Source organism: Panulirus ornatus, chromosome 45 (assembly GCF_036320965.1).
Source record: "Panulirus ornatus isolate Po-2019 chromosome 45, ASM3632096v1, whole genome shotgun sequence".
Taxonomy (NCBI): domain Eukaryota; kingdom Metazoa; phylum Arthropoda; class Malacostraca; order Decapoda; family Palinuridae; genus Panulirus; species Panulirus ornatus.
In genome coordinates, this window is record NC_092268.1 from 1911859 (window position 1) to 1936361 (window position 24503).

Here is a 24503-nt window from a genome sequence, read left to right on the forward strand (position 1 = left end):
GTTTGGTTGCGTTACACATGACAGCTACAGACTGAGTATGAGCAAATGTGGCCTTTTTTTTTATTTCATCTTTTTTTTTTTTTTTTTTTTTTTCCTGGCACTACCTTGCTGTAGGGGGCTATTTCCTGTGTGGTGGGGTAGTGACAGAAATGGATGAAGGCAGCAAGTATGAATATTTACATGTGTATATATGTATGTCTTTGTATCTATATGTATGTGTACGTTGATATGTATATGTGTGCATATGGGCATTTATGTATATATATGTGTATATGAGTGGTTGGGCCATTTTCATCTGTTTTCTTGTGCTACCTTGCTGACTGGGGAAACTGCAGTTAGATATGATATAATAATATCTGTATATACACATGATAGAGATGCTTTGTGGAAGGTATTAAGAATGGCCCAACTCACCCATATACGCATGTATATACATAAATGCACATATAGACTCTCATTCTCTAGCTGTCATGAGTAATGGACAGAAACCATAGCTCCTTATCCACATCCAGGACCCACAGACCTTTCCATGGCTTTTCCCAGATGCTTCACATGCTGTGGTTCAGTCCATTGATAGCAGATCGACCCTAGTATACCACATCGTTCCAATTCACTTTTTTCCATGCATGCCTTTCAACCTTCTGCATATTTAGGTCCCAGTGACTTAAAATCTTTTTCACTCCATCCTTCCACCTCCATTTTGGTCTCCGGCTTCTTCTGACACATATCTCCACTTTGTCAACATTTCCTCACTCATTCTTTCCATTTGTCCTAACCTTTTCAACACACATGTGTGTGTGTGTGTGTGTGTGTGTCTGTCTGTCTGTCTGTCTGTCTGTCTGTCTGTCTATGTCTGTGTGCTCATCTTCCTTGAATCCTCAAGCTTGGGTGTTTTGATATGTGTAGATGTAACAAAGATGAGAAGAAAGGAGAGATAGGTGGTATAATTAAGATAGTCTATTTCTGAGTGAAACGAATCTGAAGGGTAAAGGTAAGGATAGTTTTAAAATGTCTTTAGGAGTAAAGTCAGGGGTTGGTGAGAGGACAAGAGCCAGTGAAGGAGTTGTACTGTTCCTGAAGCAGGAGTTGTGGTAGTGTATGGAATAGTGTAAGGAAGTAAATTCTAGCCTAATGTGGGTAAAAATGGAAGTGGATGGCAAGAGATGGGTGATTATTAGTGTTAATGCACCTGGCCATGAGTGAGTGTGTCAGCAGTTTTGATTAAGACACCAGGTATTAGTGATGGGTGATTTGAACACGAATATTCAGTATTATGATTTGAATGCAAAGGTGAGTAATGTGGCAGTTGAGGGAATAATTGGTATGCATGGGGTGTTCAGTGTTGTAAATGGAAATGGTGAAGAGCTTGTAGATTTATGTGCTGAAAAAGGACTGATAATTGGGAATACCTGGTTTAAAAAGCGAGATATACATAAGTATACTTATGTAAGTAGGAGAGATGGCCAGAGAGCGTTATTGGATTACGTGTTAATTGACAGGCGTGCGAAAGAGAGACTTTTGGATGTTAATGTGCTGAGAGGTGCAACTGGAGGGATGTCTGATCATTATCTTGTGGAGGCTAAGGTGAAGATTTGTATGGGTTTTCAGAAAAGAGGAGTGAATGTTGGGGTGAAGAAGGTGGTGAGAGTAAGTGAGCTTGGGAAGGAGACCTGTGTGGGGAAGTACCAGGAGAGACTGTGTACAGAATGGAAAAAGGTGAGAACAATGGAAGTAAGGGGAGTGGGGGAGGAATGGGATGTATTTAGGGAATCAGTGATGGATTGCGCAAAAGATGCTTGTGGCATGAGAAGAGTGGGAGGTGGGCTGTTTAGAAAGGGTAGTGAGTGGTGGGATGAAGAAGTAAGAGTATTAGTGAAAGAGAAGAGAGAGGCATTTGGACGATTTTTGCAGGGAAAAAATGCAATTGAGTGGGAGAAGTATAAAAGAAAGAGACAGGAGGTCAAGAGAAAGGTGCAAGAGGTGAAAAAAAGGGCAAATGAGAGTTGGGGTGAGAGACTATCAGTAAATTTTAGGGAGAATAAAAAGATGTTCTGGAAGGAGGTAAATAGGGTGCGTAAGACAAGGGAGCAAATGGGAACTTCAGTGAAGGGCGTAAATGGGGAGGTGATAACAAGTAGTGGTGATGTGAGAAGGAGATGGAATGAGTATTTTGAAGGTTTGTTGAATGTGTCTGATGACAGAGTGGCAGATATAGGGTGTTTTGGTCGAGGTGGTGTGCAAAGTGAGAGGGTTAGGGAAAATGATTTGGTAAACAGAGAAGAGGTAGTAAAAGCTTTGCGGAAGATGAAAGCCGGCAAGGCAGCAGGTTTGGATGGTATTGCAGTGGAATTTATTAAAAAAGGGGGTGACTGTATTGTTGACTGGTTGGTAAGGTTATTTAATGTATGTATGACTCATGGTGAGGTGCCTGAGGATTGGCGGAATGCGTGCGTAGTGCCATTGTACAAAGGCAAAGGGGATAAGAGTGAGTGCTCAAATTACAGAGGTATAAGTTTGTTGAGTATTCCTGGTAAATTATATGGGAGGGTATTGATTGAGAGGGTGAAGGCATGTACAGAGCATCAGATTGGGGAAGAGCAGTGCGGTTTCAGAAGTGGTAGAGGATGTGTGGATCAGGTGTTTGCTTTGAAGAATGTATGTGAGAAATACTTAGAAAAGCAAATGGATTTGTATGTAGCATTTATGGATCTGGAGAAGGCATATGATAGAGTTGATAGAGATGCTCTGTGGAAGGTATTAAGAATATATGGTGTGGGAGGCAAGTTGTTAGAAGCAGTGAAAAGTTTTTATCGAGGATGTAAGGCATGTGTACGTGTAGGAAGAGAGGAAAGTGATTGGTTCTCAGTGAATGTAGGTTTGCGGCAGGGGTGTGTGATGTCTCCATGGTTGTTTAATTTGTTTATGGATGGGGTTGTTAGGGAGGTAAATGCAAGAGTCCTGGAAAGAGGGGCAAGTATGAAGTCTGTTGGGGATGAGAGAGCTTGGGAAGTGAGTCAGTTGTTGTTCGCTGATGATACAGCGCTGGTGGCTGATTCATGTGAGAAACTGCAGAAGCTGGTGACTGAGTTTGGTAAAGTGTGTGGAAGAAGAAAGTTACGAGTAAATGTGAATAAGAGCAAGGTTATTAGGTACAGTAGGGTGGAGGGTCAAGTCAATTGGGAGGTGAGTTTGAATGGAGAAAAACTGGAGGAAGTGAAGTGTTTTAGATATCTGGGAGTGGATCTGTCAGCGGATGGAACCATGGAAGCGGAAGTGGATCATAGGGTGGGGGAGGGGGCGAAAATTTTGGGAGCCTTGAAAAATGTGTGGAAGTCGAGAACATTATCTCGGAAAGCAAAAATGGGTATGTTTGAAGGAATAGTGGTTCCAACAATGTTGTATGGTTGCGAGGCGTGGGCTATGGATAGAGTTGTGCGCAGGAGGATGGATGTGCTGGAAATGAGATGTTTGAGGACAATGTGTGGTGTGAGGTGGTTTGATCGAGTAAGTAACGTAAGGGTAAGAGAGATGTGTGGAAATAAAAAGAGCGTGGTTGAGAGAGCAGAAGAGGGTGTTTTGAAGTGGTTTGGGCACATGGAGAGAATGAGTGAGGAAAGATTGACCAAGAGGATATATGTGTCGGAGGTGGAGGGAACGAGGAGAAGAGGGAGACCAAATTGGAGGTGGAAAGATGGAGTGAAAAAGATTTTGTGTGATCGGGGCCTGAACATGCAGGAGGGTGAAAGGAGGGCAAGGAATAGAGTGAATTGGAGCGATGTGGTATACAGGGGTTGACGTGCTGTCAGTGGACTGAATCAAGGCATGTGAAGCGTCTGGGGTAAACCATGGAAAGCTGTGTAGGTATGTATATTTGCGTGTGTGGACGGGTGTATGTACGTGTGTATGGGGGGGGGGGCCATTTCTTTCGTCTGTTTCCTTGCGCTACCTCGCAAACGCGGGAGACAGCGACAAAGTATAAAAAAAAAAAAAAAAAAAAAAAAAAATGTGAGAATACTTAGAAAAATGAATGGATTTGTACGCAACTGGAGAAGGCATATGATAAAGTTGATAGAGATGCTTTGTGGAAGGTTTTAAGAGTACATGGTGTGGGAAGTAAGTTACTTAAAGCAGTGAAAAGTTTTTACCAAGGATGTAAGGCATGTGTATGAGTAGGAAGAGAGGAGAGTGATTGGTTCCCAGTGAATGTTGGCAGGGGTGTGTGATGTCCCCATGGCTGTTTGATTTTTTTATGGATGGGGAGGTTAGGGAAGTAAATGCAAGAGTTTTAGAGACAGGGGCGAGTATGCCCTGTGTTGTGGATGAGAGGGCTTGGGAAGTGTCAGTTGTTGTTTGCTGATGATACATCTCTAGTGGCTGATTCATGTGAGAAACTGCAGAGGTTGGTGACTGAGTTCAGTAAAGTGTGTGAAAGAAGAAAGTTGAGAGTAGATGTGAATTAGAGCAAGATTTTTAGGTTCAGTAGGGTTGTGGGACAAGTTAATTGGGAGGTAAGTTTGAATGGGGAAAAACTGGAAGTGAAGTGTTTTAGATATCTGAGAATTGACGTAACAGCATATGGAACCATGGAAGCAGAAGTGGGTCACAGGGTAGGGGAGGGAGTAAAGGTTCTGGGAGTATTGAAGAATGTGTGGAAGGTGAGAATGTTATCTCAGAGAGCAAAAATGGGTATGTTTGATGGAATAGTGGTTCCAACAATGCTATGTGGTTGTGAGGCATGGGCTATAGATAGGGTTGTGCAGAGGAGGCTGGATGTGTTGGAAATGAAATGTTTGAGGACAATATATGATGTGAGATGGTTGGATCGAGTAAGTAATGAAAGGGTAAGAGAGATGTGTGGTAATAAAAAGAGTGTGGTTGAGAGAGCAGAAGAGGATGTGTTGAAATGGTTTGGACACATTGAGAGAATGACTGGGGAAAGATTGACAAAGAGGATATATGTGTCAGAGGTAGAGGGAACGAGGAGAAGCGGGATACCAAATGAGAGGTGGAAGGATAGAGTGAAAAAGATTTTGAGCAGCTGGGGCCTAAACATACAGGAGGGTGAAAGTTATGCAAGGAAACGATGTGGTATACCGAGGTCGACGTGCTGTCACTGAATTGAACCAGGGCATGTGAAACGTCTGGGGTGAGCCATGGAAAGGTCTGTAGGGCCTGGATGTGGAAAGGGAGCTGTGGTTTGGTTGCATTACACATGACAGCTACAGACTGAGTATGAGCAAATGTGGCCTTTTTTTTTTTTTTTTTTGTTTTATCTTGTTATTTTTTTTTTCCCTGGCTCTACCTTGCTGTAGGGGGCTATTTCCTGTGTGGTGGGGTAGTGACAGAAATGGATGAAGGCAGCAAGTATGAATATTTATGTGTGTATATATATATATATATATATATATATATATATATATATATATATATATATATATATATATATATATATGTCTTTGTGTCTATATGTATGTGTACATTGATATTTATATGTGTGTGTATGGGCATTTATGTATATATATGTGTATATGAGTGGTTGGGCCATTTTCATCTGTTTTCTTGTGCTACCTCGCTGATGGGGGAAACAGCAGTTAGATATGATATAATGATATCCATATATACACATGATAGAGATGCTTTGTGGAAGGTATTAAGAATGGCCCAACCCACCCACATCCGCATGGATATACATAAATGCACATATAGACTCTCATTCTCTAGCTGTCATGAGTAATGCACAGAAACCATAGCTCCTTATCCACATCCAGGACCGACAGACCTTTCCATGGCTTTTCCCAGATGTTTCACATGCTGTGGTTCAGTCCATTGATAGGACATCGACCCCAGTATACCACATCGTTCCAATTCACTTTTATCCATGCATGCCTTTCAACCTTCTGCATATTTAGGTCCCAATGGCTCAAAATCTTTTTCACTCCATCCTTCCACCTCCATTTTGGTCTCCGGCTTCTTCTGACATATATATCCTCTTTGTCAACCTTTCCTCACTCATTCTCTCCATTTGTCCTAACCTTTTCAACACACACGTGTGTATGTGTGTGTGTGTGTGTGTGTGTGTGTGTGTGTGTGTGTGTGTGTGTGTGTGTCTGTCTGTCTGTCTATGTCTGTGTGGTCATCTTCCTTGAATCCTCAAGCTTGGGAGTTTTAATGTGTGTGGATGTAACAAAGATGAGAAGAAAGGAGAGATAGGTGGTATGATTAAGATGGTCTATTTCTGAGTGAAACAAATCTGAAGAGTACAGGTAAGGATAGTTTTAAAATGTCTTTAGGAGTAAAGTCTGGGGTTGGTGAGAGGACAAGAGCCAGTGAAGGAGTTGTACTGCTCCTGAAGCAGGAGTTGTGGTAGTGTATGGAATAGTGTAAGGAAGTAAATTCTAGCCTAATGTGGGTAAAAATGGAAGTGGATGGCAAGAGATGGGTGATTATTAGTGTTAATGCACCTGGCCATGAGTGAGTGTGTCAGCAGTTTTGATTAAGACACCAGGTATTATTGATGGGTGATTTCAACACGAATGTTCAGTATTATGAATGGAAATGATGAAGAACTTCTGGAAAAGTACAGGTGATTGGGAATATCTGGACTAAAAAGAGGGGACATACATCAGTACATGTATGTGAATAAGAAAGATGTTCAGCGGGCATAATTGGATTACATAGTAATTGATAGGTGAGTAAAAGAGATACTTTTGGCTGTATGTTGAGAGGGGCAGCTGGTGGGATGTCTGATCATCATATTTTGGAGGTGAAGGAAAAGATTAGTACAGGTTTTTGGAAAAGAGGAAACAGTATCAGTGAGAAGAAAGAGAGTAAATGGTTTCAAATGAAGCTTGGTCTGTGGTAAGGGTATGTGATGTCACCATAGTTGTACAATTTGTTTATGGATGGGATGGTAAGGGAGGTAAAGTGAGAGTCTTGGAGAGAGGTGAAGTTATGCAGTTTGTTAGGGATGAAGGATTCTGATAAGTGAGTCAGTTATTGTTTGCTGATGATACACCACTGATGGCAGATTTGGGAAACTTGTCAAAGTTGTGACCAAGCTTGGAAGTAAATGTGGATAAAAGCAAATTTATTAGGTTTACCAGGGTAAGGGCAGTTTAGTTGGAAATTAAGGAAAATTTGGCTGTGGCATAAGCATCAGCATAAACTGTGATACTTCACTCTTCCTTGTGTGAAGGGCAACTGAACTTAGTATGTTCAGCAAAGGCATCCAGCAAACTCATATAACCAACCCAGAACTTAACCTTGGAATTTCAGCAGAAAATCTCAATTTGTAAATACATGGTTGGCATTGTTACCCAGGCTCTGAATATATATGGGTGGAGTGGTTGAAAGGTTTAGGGAATTCCACATGTTCCAAGCCATATTTTTCTTCTTTGTGAGTTTAGGCCTTAAGCAAACATACAGCTTTCGTTGGAAAGATAGATAATTTGTTAAGTCCCATAAATGCTAATTTTCATTCTTCTGTTGACAGGAGGAAGATGAAGCCCTCAGTCCAGCGGACATTCAGTCCAACTGCCTACGGCAGTTCTGGAGCACTGGCATATTTTCATGGAGCCTGGCATATTTTCAACACTTAAAAAAAGGTCAGCCAGGTCAACTTAAAGGCTTTCTTCACATACAGATTCCTGTAGCTTGTTTCTGTATATTTTAATTACATTTACATGCCATCTTCATTACTTTGCATTCATTTCATTTTTATCTTTGTATTTATTTCACTTATATTTGCTATGGCCAATTCTCATGCTACTTATGTATGCTGTAATGATTAAAGACAAAGTCAACCAAGACAGCATATCATCCTCAGAGGTTCTTGTATGCTGATTGACATGGTGATAAAGGAAATTCTCATCCGTATATTCTAGGACCTTGTCTCTCTTAACTGAGAGGCAAAGTAACCCAAATAGAGTGTACCACCTGCAGGGAGAGTGCTTGATATGGAGAAACAAACTGGGTCCTAAGAATGGCAAACCCATGCCCTCGATATCACCATTAATTTTCATATAGAAAATATGAACTGATTTATTTAGCTTACTGTATAATTTTATGTAAAATCTACTCGCATACCCTGTACTTTTATTTATCTGATTTTGAATTTCTATTGTGAATATGCATTTTTTCCTTTTGACTGAGATTATTTTAACCATAGTGTCTTATTGATAGTCTTAAATTTTCATTATGAACCATAGATTGTCATAATCAGTAGTGTTATAAAAAGACTTGGATTTCTATTAGGGATGAGATTCATTTTACTAGTTCAAATTGTCATTCACAACTCTTGATTAAAATGATCCATCCAGTTACCACAACTGATTGAGAAACCATATGGATTCAGAACCTGCAGGCATTATATGAAAATCCTAGTTGTTTTTCCTTCTCCAGATACTTCCAAGCTGAATCAAAAGGAGGAATTAAAAGGAAGTTGGAGAGGGTATTTTGAAGAAATGATGAGTGTGTCTAGTGGCATGCCTGTTTGCGGAGAGTGAAGAGGAGTTGCAGAATGATGTAGGTGTTTTATAATGTGTGTAAGCTTAGGAGATTGAAGGTAAATGCAAGTAAAAGTAAAGTATGGTGTTTGAAGGGAAACGAAGTGAAAGTATAGATTTTGTAGAACCATGTAGTGTGAAAAAAGAAAGTGTACTAAATTGTGATGTGGATATGAGGAGAAAAGACTGGAAGAAGTGAGAAAATTTAAGTATCTGGGAGCTCTCTTGAGTAAGTGTGGTGATATGGAAGGAGTGATAAGGGAGAGAGCATTGCAGGGTAGAAGAGTCATTGGGTCCCTTAATAGAATAGTGAAGGGTAAAGGTGTAAGTATGAAAGTGAAGTGAGGATTAAGAGACAGCATAGACCTCCCAGCCCTGACCTCTGCAGCTGAAACATGAAGGAGTTTCGGAAGGGAACAGGAGACAGGAGATTAATCTGGAATTGTTACTGTTTTACCATGTTAGAGGGATACTAGTATGCTTGCAGGTAATGAAAGAGCTTTTGGAGTATATTTACTTTTTTCTATTGCTTGGTCATTAGTGCTGTGCTCCATTGATTGTAATTCCTTGAATGTAAGTGTTTGTTTTACCAGGATTTTAGACTACCTTGTCAATATCTCTGATGCCCATTTCTTCTGGGAACTCCTATCAAGGGGATGGCTTTGACAAAAGTCTCCAATTATATCCATGTCCTTTCATGCTTCCATTGCATCCCTGAAAGATTATGATCATGCCCCACAATTGAATTTTGCCTGTGTTTTTGAAGAAAAGCCAAATCTACCCATTCTAGACAATAATTTGAATCATTCCGAGACTTATTTGCAGAAGTCAGCCTTTGAGTATTCAAAGCTAAACATGTCATAAGATTTTGCTCTCCTCATGTTGATTGGCGTGACACTTCATTTTAGCAAGTGTCTCCACTGTTCGTGTACGTTACAGAAAGTATGTATTTTTTCTAGACATTCCTTCACTTAGACACATATGAAATGTGCAATATGTTGGTTTCAAATACCCAACACATAGCATACCCCCACTGGATTGTTGTTCTTGGTGTATGGCTTAATATGTTGGAAGTGAAAGCAGATGTCATGCTTTTATCTAAGCTTGGCAATACCCCCCCATCATTTTGAGGGAAACTGCTGGTTGTCATTGACAGGCAACTCTGTATTGATTGCTTATTCTTGATAAGCTCAAATACCAATAAGGTAATTTCATTTCCTGTCTGGTCAGAAAAAATGCAGTCTTAAGTTAGAGATTTGTTTTCAGTTTGTTTGATGTCCTGCTCTCTATTCCGACAAGTTGTGAATGGGAAGTGTTTCCAGAATCTCTGGTTCCCATCTCATCTTTCTTAGTGCTACTTAACTGTTTCTCATTCTTGTACTTCAATGTATTTTTATGGATACAGTAATATTAGAAAGAAATTTTACATGTTTAAACAGTGTGAGAAGCTCGTTTCATGATATCTTTTAAAGACAGACTAGAAAAGAAATGGAATGATATTATCTCTTGTATTTGAATAGTGCCCTGAATGTTACTCCAATTCAACTGGCACTCAACGGTGCCATGGCCCACCCTCGAGCTGCCCAGGCCTTGGCACCCATGCTGGCACGCAATGCTCTCAATCCTGCTGACATGACTGTATTATTCAAGCTGTATAGTTCTCCAGATCCACCACCTGTTGACCTTTTACGCATACCACAGTTACTGGGTAAGAGAGCACAAACTTTCATTATGAATTATTTAAGGAATACTTTACTGTGTAAAATAATAATTTTCCCTGTGCTAATATTTATTTGTAACAGTAACTTATGAACATATTTGTAACAGTAAGTAATTGATGAAAACATTCACAACAGTAAGTAATTGATGGACGTTTTTGTGATCCTTTTATAAGATTGAGCTATGTTTAGAGAAATGATGTGACGAAATATATAGCTCTTCAAGTAAGATCATTATGAAAATTATGAAAAGATGGTTGACTGCAAATAAGTGAACAGTAGACTTTTATTTCCAAACTCAAATTAGATTTAGAATGAATGTGATTTATGCTTATGCTCCAAGCACTGACAGAAAAGAGGTTATGGGTGCTGTCTAAATAGAATTTGAAAGAATAGTTAACACTGGAAATCCAGTGTGTTCTTATGTGATTTGATGTGAAGGATTTATAGAAGATGACCTTGAAGAGGGAGTGATGGGTATGAAGTCAAATAGAAGAGGTATTGGATCTCGGGAAAAGATCAGATAAAAACACACGCATGTGTTGCATCAAGGATGTAGTACATTTATATACACTCATGAATGTACTGTATACTTGATATGACACTTTTGTTACATCAGGTATATAATGTATTCACTTTATTCTCAACAGAGCTCCTTATAGATGCCTTGTTTAAGCCTGGGAGTAAGGTTAATCAGGAACACAAGAACAAGTACTTCTACCTTCTGGGCTACTGTGCTAGTGTATATGAAACACCAAAGAAGGGCAACAGAAGCAGACAGGTGAGATACTAGTAAATCAAGGAAACTTAAAAGAAGAAAATGAGAATGTAATGTGGCTGGTCCCTGCACAGCAGCTAGTAAAAGCAGCCTGTTGCATGCCACTGGTGCAGATCCTAAGGGTTGGGACTTGTAGATTACTCTCAAGCAGCATTGGTAATGATACCTCCTGATTAGAGGAAGCAAAGGCAGCCTCATACCTAATGAAAAATGGGAACAGTTCATAAAGTGTGGGGCATTTGGTTTCACTATGGTTTAAGAATTATGTAGAAGTCACTTTATATTTTCAAGCAGTACTCCATATACAGGCAAGTAAGACAAATTTAGGTATGAAATGATTGCTGAGAAGAAAAATAGTTCTGCCACCTTGTGTGTGTTTTCATACATGGTGTTTTGACAAGAAAATAGTGAAATTGGAGAAAAATGTAGCTTAGACCTTGAAGCTTATTGATACAGTGGTTAAACTGATGAGAACTGCTATTGACGTTTGTGTAAATAATTATACATTTCCTTTTTCCATAGCCAGAGGTTGAACCATTATGTGACATTCATTTTTTCATTCATTTCAAGCTAGAAGTTTCAGTTTCTAAATTGTTTCTTACATTTTCATGTATATATATGTATGTGTGTGTGTGTGTGTATATGTGCGTATGTATGTGTATGTGTGTGTATGTGTATATGTATATATATATGTATATTATCCCTGGGGATAGGGGTGAAAGAATACTTCCCACGTATTCCTCGCATGTCGTAGAAAGCGACTAGAGGGGACGGGAGCGGGGGGCCAGAAATCCTCCCCTCCTTGTATTAATTTTCTAAAATGGGAAACAGAAGAAGGAGTCACGCGGGGAGTGCTCATCCTCCTCGAAGGCTCAGAGTGGGGTGCCTAAATGTGTGTGGATGTAACCAAGATGTGAAAAAAGGAGAGATAGGTAGTATGTTTGAGGAAAGGAACCTGGATGTTTTGGCTCTGAGTGAAACGAAGCTCAAGGGTAAAGGGGAAGAGTGGTTTGGGAATGTCTGGGGAGTAAAGTCAGGGGTTAGTGAGAGGACAAGTAAATTCTCGATTAATATGGGTAAAACTGAAAGTTGATGGAGAGAGGTGGGTGATTATTGGTGCATATGCACCTGGGCATGAGAAGAAAGATCATGAGAGGCAAGTGTTTTGGGAGCAGCTGAATGAGTGTGTTAGTGGTTTTGATGCACGAGACCGGGTTATAGTGATGGGTGATTTGAATGCAAAGGTGAGTAATGTGGCAGTTGAGGGAATAATTGGTTGACATGGGGTGTTCAGTGTTGTAAATGGAAATGGTGAAGAGCTTGTAGATTTATGTGCTGAAAAAGGACTGATGATTGGGAATACCTGGTTTAAAAAGCGAGATATACATAAGTATGCTTATGTAAGTAGGAGAGATGGCCAGAGAGCGTTACTGGATTACGTGTTAATTGACAGGCGTGCGAAAGAGAGACTTTTGGATGTTAATGTGCTGAGAGGTGCAACTGGAGGGATGTCTGATCATTATCTTGTGGAGGCTAAGGTGAAGATTTGTATGGGTTTTCAGAAAAGAAGAGTGAATGTTGGGGTGAAGAGGGTGGTGAGAGTAAGTGAGCTTGGGAAGGAGACCTGTGTGAGGAAGTACCAGGAGAGACTGAGTACAGAATGGAAAAAGGTGAGAACAATGGAAGTAAGGGGAGTGGGGGAGGAATGGGATGTATTTAGGGAATCAGTGATGGATTGCACAAAAGATGCTTGTGGCATGAGAAGAGTGGGAGGTGGGTTGATTAGAAAGGGTAGTGAGTGGTGGGAAGAAGAAGTAAGAGTATTAGTGAAAGAGAAGAGAGAGGCATTTGGACGATTTTTGCAGGGAAAAAATGCAATTGAGTGGGAGATGTATAAAAGAAAGAGACAGGAGGTCAAGAGAAAGGTGCAAGAGGTGAAAAAAAGGGCAAATGAGAGTTGGGGTGAGAGAGTATCATTAAATTTTAGGGAGAATAAAAAGATGTTCTGGAAGGAGGTAAATAAAGTGCGTAAGACAAGGGAGCAAATGGGAACTTCAGTGAAGGGTGCAATTGGGGAGGTGATAACAAGCAGTGGTGATGTGAGAAGGAGATGGAGTGAGTATTTTGAAGGTTTGTTGAATGTGTTTGATGATAGAGTGGCAGATATAGGGTGTTTTGGTCGAGGTGGTGTGCAAAGTGAGAGGGTTAGGGAAAATGATTTGGTAAACAGAGAAGAGGTAGTGAAAGCTTTGCGGAAGATGAAAGCCGGCAAGGCAGCAGGTTTGGATCGTATTGCAGTGGAATTTATTAAAAAAAGGGGGTGACTGTATTGTTGACTGGTTGGTAAGGTTATTTAATGTATGTATGACTCATGGTGAGGTGCCTGAGGATTGGCGGAATGCGTGCATAGTGCCATTGTACAAAGGCAAAGGGGATAAGAGTGAGTGCTCAAATTACAGAGGTATAAGTTTGTTGAGTATTCCTGGTAAATTATATGGGAGGGTATTGATTGAGAGGGTGAAAGCATGTACAGAGCATCAGATTGGGGAAGAGCAGTGTGGTTTCAGAAGTGGTAGAGGATGTGTGGATCAGGTGTTTGCTTTGAAGAATGTATGTGAAAAATACTTAGAAAAGCAAATGGATTTGTATGTAGCATTTATGGATCTGGAGAAGGCATATGATAGAGTTGATAGAGATGCTCTGTGGAAGGTATTAAGAATATATGGTGTGGGAGGAAAGTTGTTAGAAGCAGTGAAAAGTTTTTATCGAGGATGTAAGGCATGTGTACGTGTAGGAAGAGAGGAAAGTGATTGGTTCTCAGTGAATGTAGGTTTGCGGCAGGGGTGTGTGATGTCTCCATGGTTGTTTAATTTGTTTATGGATGGGGTTGTTAGGGAGGTAAATGCAAGAGTTTTGGAAAGAGGGGCAAGTATGAAGTCTGTTGGGGATGAGAGAGCTTGGGAAGTGAGTCAGTTGCTGTTCGCTGATGATACAGCGCTGGTGGCTGATTCATGTGAGAAACTGCAGAAGCTGGTGACTGAGTTTGGTAAAGTGTGTGGAAGAAGAAAGTTAAGAGTAAATGTGAATAAGAGCAAGGTTATTACATACAGTAGGGTTGAGGGTCAAGTCAATTGGGAGGTGAGTTTGAATGGAGAAAAACTGGAGGAAGTGAAGTGTTTTAGATATCTGGGAGTGGATCTGTCAGCGGATGGAACCATGGAAGCGGAAGTGGATCATAGGGTGGGGGAGGGGGCGAAAATTCTGGGGGCCTTGAAGAATGTGTGGAAGTCGAGAACATTATCTCGGAAAGCAAAAATGGGTATGTTTGAAGGAATAGTGGTTCCAACAATGTTGTATGGTTGCGAGGCGTGGGCTATGGATAGAGTTGTGCGCAGGAGGATGGATGTGCTGGAAATGAGATGTTTGAGGACAATGTGTGGTGTGAGGTGGTTTGATCGAGTGAGTAACGTAATGGTAAGAGAGATGTGTGGAAATAAAAAGAGCGTGGTTGAGAGAGCAGAAGAGGGTATTTTGAAGTGGTTTGGGCACATGGAGAGAATGAGTGAGGAAAGATTGACCAAGAGGATATATGTGTCGGAGGTGGAGGGAACGAGGAGAAGAGGGAGACCAAATTGGAGGTGGAAAGATGGAGTGAAAAAGATTTTGTGTGATCGGGGCCTGAACATGCAGGAGGGTGAAAGGAGGGCAAGGAATAGAGTGAATTGGAGCGATGTGGTATACCGGGGTTGACGTGCTGTCAGTGGATTGAATCAAGGCATGTGAAGCGTCTGGGGTAAACCATGGAAAGCTGTGTAGGTATGTATATTTGCGTGTGTGGACGTATGTATATACATGTGTATGGGGGGGGTTGGGCCATTTCTTTCGTCTGTTTCCTTGCGCTACCTCGCAAACGCGGGAGACAGCAACAAAGTATAATAAAAAATAAAAAAAAAAATGGTTCTAAACAGAACAAATTAGATTTTCAAAAAGTTTTAGGTTAGATTTATATTTTTATGGCCAACATGATGCAGGTTAAAGCATGTGCTAACTGAAACTGGATTGATTGAAAAGGTAAATGATAAGTCAGTTAAGAAAAGAAAAGAGTTAAAAAGGGAATGAATTTGGTCTCCTTATGTGTATTTAGACTCAGTTTTTTGGAAGTGCACAAATAACAAGAAGGGAGAAAAATGAGAGGAGAAAGAGGATCCCACATCTTTGACATTTAAGGAAAGAAGTAGGTACTGTATCATAATGGTCAGTCTTGATGTGGCTGGTCCCTGCACAGCAGCTAGTTAAAGCAGCCTGTTGCATGCCACTGGTGCAGATCCTAGGGGTTGGGACTTGTAGATTACTCTCAAGCAGCATTGGAAATGATACCTCCTGATGAGAGGAAGCAAAGGCAGCCTCATACCTAATGAAAAATGGGAACAGTTCATAAAGTGTGGGGCATTTGGTTTCACTAAGGTTTAAGAATTATGTAGAAGTCACTTTATATTTTCAAGCAGTACTCCATATACAGGCAAGTAAGACAGATTTAGGTATGAAATGATTGCTGAGAAGAAAAATAGTTCTGCCACCTTGTGTGTAGCTGTAAGAAGGTCTTTTCTTCTTTTGAGATGACACTATGGGACTTTGAGTTTTTATGATTATTTTTGTTCTCGTTAAGGTTATGTATACTTACAACTGATTAATTTTAGAGGATATTTGACTCCTCTTGCAAGTGGTTGCGCTGTAAAATGTTGATAAACTTGTTTTTATCATTCTAATTACACGATTTATGTCAGCAGTGTGTTATGGTGAAAAATGTCACAACTTCTTTGTACAGTAACTTGAATGTGATTGAATAGAAGGATAGATAGTGAAGACCATGGTATTTAGAGTTAAGGAAGAAAAAACACTGATGAATATTTATATGTCTATCTTTGTATCTCTGATGCCTGTTCTCTTCAGGAACTCCCTCAAGGGGATAGCCATAGCAAAAGAGTCTCCATGGTTAGTGAACTCCAGTGCTGCTTTTTAACTTTTAGTGCCTCACCCTTAACAGGCCACTGGCTGAGGGCAACTCTAGTGTAGTGCTTTCAGAGGTACCTGCCTAATGTTCTTAATTACTACTTCTACCTAATGTGTCAACAAAATGTTCCAATCCGTTACATTTACCTAATGCTTCCACTTAGATTTCCTAACCACTGCTTCTATCTGATGCTCCTGTCTAATATTCCTACCTACTACCTCTATCTAGTGCTCATACCTTTTAACCGAAAGGCAGGGCTAGCATATAGCACTCACCTGCAGGAAAAATCTGGGGTTATGTAGGATTTTATGTCAGCAAATCACACCTCTGTTAGAGGTCGCTTTTCCATGAGATACGCTTTGCCGCTTCACGCCACCAGTTGCTCTTCTTCCTTTGCGCCGTCCAGGCGGTTTTCTGCAGCAGCGAGCTTGGCAGCCTTCTTCCCGTGATCCCTCTGGAGTGGAAAGGCTTTGCTACAGCCTGTGACCCAGTTTGGGGCTGGCTGCAACGCCACCCTTGATCCGTTTAGGAGCGGGGAGGGAAGTGCGTTGTTGATGCACTTGTGGAGTTGACGACTCTCACACTGACCTGCACTGCCGCCTTGCTATCGCTGCCACCATGTCGGATGTCCCGGGCAGTTCCACCAGCATACGGAGGTCGAGTAAGGAGGGCGATTCTGAACATGCCAGGCATGTGAGGAAAGGCTCCTTGCATAGGACTAGCTCCAGGAGCAGCCCTTCTCAGCGGGAGGCTCTTCAGGGCGGTAACAGTAGGCCCCATGGTCACATCACTGGTGATTGATTATATGGGAGGTTATTGATTGAGAGGGTGAAGGCATGTATAGAGCATCAGATTGGGGAAGAGCACTGTGGTTTCAGAAGTGGTAGAGGATGTGTAGTTCAGGTGTTTTCTTTGAAGAATGTACATGAGAAATACTTAGAAAAGCAAATGGATTTGTATGTAGCACTTATGGATCTGGAGAAGGCTTATGATAGAGTTGATAGAGATGCCCTGTGGAAGATATTAAGAATATATGGTGTGGGAGGCAAGTTGCTAGAGGCAGTGAAAAGTTTTTATCGAGGATGTAAGGCATGTGTACGAGTAGGAAGAGAGGAAAGTGATTAGTTCGCAGTGAATGTAGGTTTACGGCAGGGGTGTGTGATGTCTCCATGGTTGTTTAATTTGTTTATGGATGGGGTTGTTAGGGAGGTGAATGCAAGAGTTTTGGAAAGAGGGGCAATTATGCTGTCTATTGTGGATGAGAGAGCTTGGGAAGTGAGTCAGTTGTTGTTGGCTGATGATACAGCGCTGGTGGCTGATTCATGTGAGAAACTTCTGAAGCTGGTGACTGAGTTTGGTAAAGTGTGTGAAAGAAGAAAGTTAAGAGTAAATGTGAATAAGAGCAAGGTTATTAGGTACAGTAGGGTTGAGGGTCAAGTCAATTGGGAGGTAAGTTTGAATGGAGAAAAACTGGAGGAAGTGAAGTGTTTTAGATATCTGGGAGTGGATTTGGCAGTGGATGGAACCATGGAAGCGGAAGTGAATCATAGGGTTGGAAAATACTTTGCCATCCCTTTGCAGATTATGTGCAGTGTTTGAAGGAATGTATGTATTGTGAAGACCAGTGTCATCACTCATCATTGATTCTCAGAACTCTTGCTGTGGTTTGTTGTCAGAAGGTCATCGTTTTAAGGGTTCACATGTGGTGATGGAAGCATCGTATGCACAACAGGAATATGCTGCCTTCAGGAATTCAAAGCCACAGCAGAACATATCTCAAGGAATATTTATTACTGACAGGTATTTGAGTGGCATATCTCATACTTAACAGATTTGGAGTGAAATATAACTGTTCAGAACTTGAGAAAGAGAAAAGCTCAACAGAAGGCAATCCTGGTCCTTGTAAACTTGAATTGCATTCTTTTAAAATGCCCAAACCACTTCAAATGATTATGTTTTACTGACTCTACCACTTTGCAGTTCATTCCCTTTACATTCCTTGCCATACCACATCTTTCATGTACCACATTTCTTTCTTTGTTCCATCTAGTCAAACCACATGCTCCTCTCAAATAGCTCATTTCTGCAGCCTGGATTCTTGCCCTCTTTGACTTATTCCATGTCCATGTTTTGCATGCATAGGTCAGGGTTGAGAGGACTATGGAGTTCTTTTTTCACTTCTATCCTTACATCTTAATCCTTCTTTATTCTGGTAAGTTACCCAGTGACTCTTCTACTCTCTCCTGCTCTCTCTCACTTAACCCTCCTTCCATCTCTCCAAACTTACCCAAGATAGCTCCTAAACACTTCAGTTCTTTTACCTCCTCCAGTCTTTATCCCCCCATACCCATAACTATATGCTTTGTTTTTTCACTATATGGTAGGCAGCCAAAAACCACTGAGTCGTATTACCAGCACTACCCACTTGGGTATTGGGAGAGTTAGTGATGGCTGGGCAGAGCTAACTCTTATGTGGTTGTCAAGCTACACTCCTCTGACTCAGGTAGCTGTCATTTCTCTCTGCTTCACCCACATGTGGACTACTGGCATTCTGTCCACAACTATACAGTCTCTCCCTGTCATAGATAACACTTGATAAAACTTAACTCACCCAGTTCGTTCTTTGTAACTATATATTCATGCTCAGTATTTTACTTTTATGTTTTTGTTGAACAGACTGTGTTCATATGACTTGCGTTGGGTCGGATGCAGAGGAGGATTTGAAGATTGCCGTACAGAGGCTCTTTTCCAGTGAAGACAAACCAACCAACCGTTCTGTGGAGTATTTACTTTAATCAGGTGAGAGTGAATCAGGTCAATGTATGACTTTCCTGTGCACTATTATAATGTATAGGCTTAGGGAGTTGATGTGAAACTTGTGTAAAATTTGATAAGTGTGGTGGTTTGCATATGACATGGAGATTAAGTAAAATGTGCTGGGGAATATGACAAACCTGACAGGGTTATATGGCTGGCTTGTTGGTAAACATGTTATAATGTGTATAACATTCTGGCCTTGTGTTTTTGACAGACTTGGTGATAGATATTTCATAAACTTTATCCACTACGTGAAAATTGAAGTAGAATTAGAAATAGTGGAACCATGAAATTTTCTCTCCTTGTTAGCTTTACACTTTTGTTAGATTTTTGTATCTGACACCAGTCACAAATTCCAAGAATATCAATTTTTTTCCATGTTTGATAAGATGGCCACTTGACTAAAATATTTTAATGAAAAAATTATTGATATCTTGACAATTTAACTTTTATTTCATATGCTTAGACAGTTAGTCATTTGTCAGGACTGAGAAACAAATTCATAAGCCATTTTCTGACTATATCATTACCTTCTGGAAGGAGGTAAATAAAGTGCATAAGACAAGGGAGCAAATGGGAACATGTTGAAGGGGGCTAATGGGCAGGTGATGACAAGAAGTGGTGATGTGAGAAGGAGATGGAGTGAGTATTTTGAAGGTTTGTTGAATGTGTTTGATGATAGAGTGGCAGATATAGGGTGTTTTGGTCGAGGTGGTGTGCAAAGTGAGAGGGTTAGGGAAAATGATTTGGTAAACAGAGAAGAGGTAGTAAAAGCTTTGCGGAAGATAAAAGCCAGCAAGGCAGCAGGTTTGGATGGTATTGCAGTGGAATTTATTAAAAAAGGGGGTGACTGTATTGTTGACTGGTTGGTAAGGTTATTTAATGTATGTATGATTCGTGGTGAGGTGCCTGAGGATTGGCGGAATGCTTGCATAGTGCCATTGTACAAAGGCAAAGGGGATAAGAGTGAGTGCTCAAATTACAGAGGTATAAGTTTGTTGAGTATTCCTGGTAAATTATATGGGAGGGTATTGGTTGAGAGGGTGAAGGCATGTACAGAGCATCACATTGGGGAAGAGCAGTGTGGTCTCAGAAGTGGTGGAGGATGTGTGGATCAGGTGTTTGCTTTGAAGAATGTATGTGAGAAATACTTAGAAAACAAATGGATTTGTATGTAGCATTTATGGATGTGGAGAAGGCATATGATAGATTGATAGAGATGTTCTGTGGAAGGTATTAAGAATATATGGTGTGGGAGGCAAGTTGTTAGAAGCAGTGAAAAGTTTTTATCGAGGATGTAAGGCATGTGTATGTGTAGGAAGAGAGAAAAGTGATTGGTTCTCAGTGAATGTAGGTTTGTGGCAGGGGTGTGTGATGCCTCCATGGTTGTTTAATATGTTTATGGATGGGGTTGTTAGGGAGGTGAATGCAAGAGCTTTGGAAAGAGGGGCAAGTATGCAGTCTGTTCTGGATGAGAGAGCTTGGGAAGTGAGTCAGTTGTTGTTCGCTGATGATACAGCGCTGGTGACTGATTCATGTGAGAAACTGCAGAAGCTGGTGACTGAGTTTGGTAAAGTGTGTGAAAGAAGAAAGTTGAGAGTAAATGTGAATAAGAGCAAGGTTATTACATACAGTAGGGTTGAGGGTCAAAGTTAATTGGGAGGTAAGTTTGAATGGAGAAAAACTGGAGGAAGGAAAGTGTTTTAGATATCTGGGAGTGGATCAGGCAGCGGATGGAACCATGGAAACGGAAGTGAATCATAGGATGGGGGAGGGGGCGAAAATTCTGGGAACCTTGAAGAATGTGTGGCAGTCGAGAACGTTATCTCGGAAAGCAAAAATGGGTATGTTTGAAGGAATAGTGATTCCAACAATGTTGTATGGTTGCGAGGCGTGGGCTATGGATAGAGTTGTGCGCAGGAGGGTGGATGTGCTGGAAATGAGATGTTTGAGGTCAATATGTGGTGTGAGGTGGTCTGATCGAGTAAGTAATAATAGGGTAAGAGAGATGTGTGGAAATAAAAAGTGTGTGGTTGAGAGAGCAGAAGAGGGTGTTTTGAAGTGGTTTGGTCACATGGAGAGAATGAGTGAGGAAAGATTGACAAAGAGGATATATATGTCATAGGTGGAGGGAACGAGGAGAAGTGGGAGACCAAATTGGAGGTGGAAAGATGGAGTGAAAAAAATTTTGAGTGATCGAAGCCTGAACATGCAGGAGGGTGAAAGACGTGCAAGGAATAGAGTGAATTGGAACGATGTGGTATACCGGGGTCGACGTGCTATCAGTGGATTGAACCAGGGCATGTGAAGCATCTGGGGTAAACCATGGAAAGTTGTGTGGGGCCTGGATGTGCAAAGGGAGCTGTGGTTTCGGTGCATTATTACATGACAACTAGAGACTGAGTGTGAACGAATGTGGCCTTTGTTGTCTTTTCCTAGTGCCACCTCGCACACATGAGGGGGTAGGGGGTTGTTATTTCATGTGTGACGAGGTGGCGATGGGAATGAATAAAGGCAGACTATGAATTATGTACATGTGTATATATGTATATGTCTGTGTGTATATATATATGTATACGTTGAGATGTATAGGTATGTATATTTGCGTGTGTGGATGTGTATGTGTATACATGCGTATGTGGGTGGGTTGGGCCATTCTTTCGTCTGTTTCCTTGCGCTACCTCGCTAACGCGGGAGACAGCGACAAAGCAAAATAGATAAATAAATAATATAAATATCATTACTTTTTCATTGGAATCATTGATTCAGGCTTTCAATATGATACTATTCTTACTACTTTTTTTGGAATTATTGATCTATGTCTTATGTATGACACAATTCTTGGAGTAGACTTGATTATTTATCATAATTTTGATATAGAAGTATAAAACATAGTAGAACACTGGTTTTGAAGCTGCATTTTTTTTTATATATAAATCTTTGAAAATAGGACATAATGTAATGCAGTATTATGAGAAAACATTCATTGTCATTAGTTCTAGTCTTTTGATTATGAAGTGGATGGATTTGATTTAAGGTATAAGAGGCAGGATAGATATGATTCAAATGGTGAAATCAAAGATACTACGGATAGATATGAAATTTGTTACAATTAGAAAATTCTCATCAGATACTGAGTCGTAAATTGATTGTTTCCTCAAAGGCTCAGTCCTCTGTTCTTAACGCTACCTCGCTAACATAGGAAATGGCGAATATGTATGTATGAAAGATCATTTTAACAGTTAATTTTTTCTTTTATATATGAAAATACCATTTTCATAGTACACAATTTTAGCTTTGGAGTATCTTCAGTAAAGGTTAGTGATTTTTTTTCCATTATATTTAAATACTACTGCCATAATGAGGTATCATCTGTTGCAAATGAATGACAGCCATGTTTGCACACATTTTTAGTGTTTGATGAGTAATGCACCAGCTAATGTCCACCTCTGCACTGGACCAAATGCTGAACTGGATTATGACACTGCCATCACCCAGGTGGGTTTAACAATAGGGGAAAAAGAATAGTTTCCAGGTATTCCCTGCGTGTTGTAGAAGGCGACTAAAAGGGAAGGGAGCGGGGGGCTGCAAATCCTCTCTCTCTCTCTCTCTCTCTCTCTCTCTCTCTCTCTCTCTCTCTCTCTCTCTCTCTCTCTCTCTCTCTCTCTATCTATCTATCTATCTATCTAAAAGAAGGAACAGAGAAGGGGGCCAGGTGAGGATATTCCCTCAGAGGCCCAGTCCTCTGTTCTTAGAGCTACCTCGCTAACGCGGGAAATGGCGAATAGTATGAAAGAAAAGAAAGAAGTATTACAGCTATTGAAATGTATGGATGAATGGAATGGATGAAGACAAGCAAGTCTGAATATGTGCATATGTATATATTTTAGGCATATACACACTATTTGCATATTTATGTAGTAGATTCCTCATGTAACCACTCTCCTGCTCTTGTAAATGTTATTGATTTTACATATATTAACCAAATATGGAAATGTAGCATCATAGTACGTAGCCCAAACATCTTAAAGCAGATGATTTGTACAGTATTTCCTCACGGCCACACCAAACATAAAAACGTTGACATTACTCTCCGAGACCTCACTTTACCTAGAAGCTTACTTTGTAGTCTCAGCATTACAGCCTTCACTTTTACAAGGTTGTCACCATCCACACATTCTGAGTTATCATTTTACTCCAAAGAGCTGAATAGAATTTCAGCTGAAAATTACAATTTTATCTTTCATTTGGGATTGTTTATTAGTTACCAGTTTGTTTGCACCAAATAATTTCACCATTACTAAGTTCTCTCATGAGGAATAACCTTATCAGCATTCATATGATTATCCTTCGTTTCAAAATTTCATGTGTCGGCATGTGTTGGTTGGATAACCCAGTAGTTTCCAGTCCAATACAGTTATTTTGCTCTTAAAACCACGAAAATACCCTGTAGATGTGCTTCAATGGCCAGCACTGAATGTGAGCATTACGCATGTCTGTTTGATTGTTTCTTTTATGTGGTAATGTTTATTGTACTCATTATCTCATCTCTTATGGGCTATAAAGAGTTCAGGGGTTTGTGACAACTTGTCTCACCTCTATAGATGTTACTAAATAGCAAGAGATACTTGGATTTTTAGAATGATCCTACCATGGTGGCTTCAGTCAGACCAGATTTGACCATGCAAACCAGTAAGTTTCTTCAAGAAGACCAAAGAGGAGAAGCCATAAAACTTGCATAAATTGTGCATATAAGCACGTTGAAAACAATTACCAATATTAGGAGAAGAAAGATCATGAGAGGCAAGTGTTTTGGGAGCAGCTGAATGAGTGTGTTAGTGGTTTTGATGCACAAGAACGGGTTATAGTGATTGGTGATTTGAATGCAAAGGTGAGTAATGTGGCAGTTGAAGGAATAATTGGTATACATGGAGTGTTCAGTGTTGTAAATGTAAATGGTGAAGAGCTTGTAGATTTATGTGCTGAAAAAGGACTGGTGATTGGGAATACCTGGTTTAAAAAGCGAGATATACATAAGTATACGTATGTAAGTAGGAGAGATGGCCAGAGAGCGTTATTGGATTATGTGTTAATTGATAGATGCACGAGAGAGACTTTTGTATGTTAATGTGCTGAGAGGTGCAACTGGAGGGATGTCTGACCATTATCTTGTGGAGGCGAAGGTGAAGATTTGTGGGGGTTTTCAGAAAAGAAGAGAGAATGTTGGGGTGAAGAGAGTGGTGAGAGTGAGTGAGCTTGGGAAGGAGACTTGTGTGAGGAAGTACCAGGAGAGACTGAGTACAGAATGGAAAAAGGTGAGAACAAAGGAGGTAAGGGAAGTGGGGGAGGAATGGGATGTATTTAGGGAAGCAGTGATGGCTTGCGCAAAAGATGCTTGTGGCATGAGAAGCGTGGGAGGTGGGTTGATTAGAAAGGGTAGTGAGTGGTGGGATGAAGAAGTAAGATTATTAGTGAAAGAGAAGAGAGAGGCATTTGAACGATTTTTGCAGGGAAAAAATGCAAATGAGTGGGAGAGGTATAAAAGAAAGAGGCAGGAGGTCAAGAGAAATGTGCAAGAGGTGAAAAAGAGGGCAAATGAGAGTTGGGGTAAGAGAGTATCATTAAATTTCAGGGAGAATAAAAAGATGTTTTGGAAGGAGGTAAATAAAGTGTGT

The 24503-nt window shown here is 40.5% G+C and overlaps 1 protein-coding gene across 7 annotated transcripts in view; it reads left to right on the forward strand.

Moving 5' to 3' along the window:
- LOC139762983 (negative elongation factor D-like) overlaps window positions 1-24503 on the forward strand; it is a 275049-nt gene that overhangs the window by 103542 nt on the left and 147004 nt on the right. For 3 of the 7 annotated variants that reach the window (XR_011715936.1, XR_011715938.1, XR_011715937.1), the window contains one exon: window positions 18688-18810. The gene's annotated coding sequence lies outside the window, so the exon portion shown is untranslated. Of the gene's footprint in view, window positions 1-7492; window positions 7605-8400; window positions 8524-17592; window positions 17812-18687; window positions 18811-24503 lie in introns of all 7 variants that reach the window. The other 4 variants (XR_011715931.1, XR_011715933.1, XR_011715932.1 and 1 more) reach the window with 3 other exon arrangements.